Source organism: Dioscorea cayenensis, chromosome 1, assembly GCF_009730915.1.
Source record: "Dioscorea cayenensis subsp. rotundata cultivar TDr96_F1 chromosome 1, TDr96_F1_v2_PseudoChromosome.rev07_lg8_w22 25.fasta, whole genome shotgun sequence".
Classification (NCBI taxonomy): domain Eukaryota; kingdom Viridiplantae; phylum Streptophyta; class Magnoliopsida; order Dioscoreales; family Dioscoreaceae; genus Dioscorea; species Dioscorea cayenensis.
In genome coordinates this window covers 8534361-8536521 of record NC_052471.1, presented here as the reverse complement: position 1 = coordinate 8536521, position 2161 = coordinate 8534361, and positions in this window count along the sequence as shown.

The following is a 2161-nucleotide window of genomic DNA, read 5'->3' as shown; positions in this document are numbered from 1 at the left end:
TCAATTAATTGAAAGCATAATAAAGAGATTCAACGAAGCAAATACATCCTAGGGTTCACAAATACCCAAGTACCCACTAGGGTTTAGCTCTCAATGGAGCTAGATACAATCAATGAAATCAAATATGAAAGCAAAGCGTACATAGGAAACCCCCACGTTAGTAGTGGCGATAGCCTTTTGGAGAGTCCTCTACTCATCGCAAGGGTCCCTTTGTCCGGCCTAGGATACACCTCGCCAGATCGATGCTGACGAAAGCTCTCCCACTAACCTTCTTCCAAACCGCACACGATGTTAGAGCCATAGAACCTCTCCAAAGTCCTAGCTAATACCTCTCAAAAAGCTAGCCGCCGCACTCTCTCAAGTTGTGGAAAAGATGTAGAAAAGAATGTTAAAATCGGGGCTGCAATGGCTTTTTGACAGGGGCACGTGGAATTTTCACATGCTGACAAGATCCCCTTGCGTATATCCTGCAAGTGCACGGGTTTGTCGAAGTAATAATCCCCGGTGAGCGGGTATCGAATCCACAGGGAGTAGGGAATAAAAATACTTAATTCGATTCTTAGTTATGTAAAAGATCAATGATAATGAGTGTGACAATGATTCAATTCTCAACAGTAAAAACAACAAGTAAGAGAGCAAACGTAAAGAAGGGGGTAAGGCAATCGATAAAGATGGGGTACCCGGATGATGCTCCACCTAGGATAATTGTTTCAAGTGCAAGAACCCTCTGTTATGGTTCCTAATCAATGCAATGGTGAGTCATGGAAATCCTTAATTACATAGTCCCAAATCTAAGATCAACTATGCCTAACTCTATACATGTCCCGGAGTAGAAATCGAACAATCTCAACACCTCGCACTCGCATAGAGTTGCAATGAGCTCTAGGGATTCCAAGTGATAAATCTCTTCGTAATTATAGAGCCCTTTGGTCCAGGTGAAAGGTCCCTAACTACAATTGAGCCCTAGATACTAAGATCACCTCAACGCTTCACTCTGTTGCACGCGCAACTAAGCCCCAGCGGAAGTTCATCCCTTAGACCACTCACTCACAAGGTTACCAACAAGAACTCTCAACCCTAGTGTCACTCTAGGGAAATGTTCATACAATCAAGCATTCAAGGTTGGAACTCACAATAAACATCAATTTATTGAAAGCATAATAAAGAGGTTCAAAGAAACAAATACATCCTAGGGTTCACAATACCCCGAGTACCCACCGGTGTTTAGCTCTCCATGAAGCTAAGTACAATCAAAGAAATAGAATGTAAAAAGCAATGAATCCATAAAGAAACCCCTCGATAGTCGTGGTCGATGGTCTTGTGGAAAGTCCTTCACTGTCAGTCCAAGGATTCCCTCGTCCGATATAGGATACACCTCGACTGAAGCTCCCTCTACCAATCTTCTTCCTAAGCAATGACGATGTCGAGCCAGTATAACCTCTCCAAAACCTTGGCCAATACCCTCGAAACCCCTAGCTGAAGCCCTCTCTCAAGTTGGGGAAAAAGATGGAGAAAAAGAATACCAAAATCGGGGCTAAATCGGCTTTTAAATAGGGTCGAATCGGGCGACTACATGGTTGTGGATGCTCCACGTGCCCGTGCGCAATTTTTCACACCTAGCGGATAATTTCCACATGCCCTGTGGATTCTCTGTTTCTCCGGTTTCTCGGCCGTGCAGCAGAGCGTCGCTACAATATATGCTATAGTGTTGCTACAATGCTCTACTACAGTATCCGGCCTTAATAGCTTCCCGAATCCATACTTTCATCGGAGTAACACAAAAAGCAGCACACGCTCACATCGTGGATCACTTGCTTCTTCAATGATAGGCACGTTGGTGGAGCTCTTGTTCTATGTGCATAAGTCAGAATGCTCGAGTGTGACTCCTTTTGTGCCCCTCCAAATGGATGTGCCAAACTCGAATACGAGGAGGTTGACACACACTCTAGCATCTCACACCTGGCCTATGACTTCTTGTTTGAACCTTAGCAAGATTTCCTCCAAAATTGGTGCATTATGATCTACATTGGCCTATTTTCTTCATACTCGGCCTCACAACCCTACCTGCATAAAAGTAACATACAAACACACATATTAGTGTAAAACCAGAGAAAAGTAATGCTCAACATAAGGAATGAACTCTTCGCATTCGTATCGCACA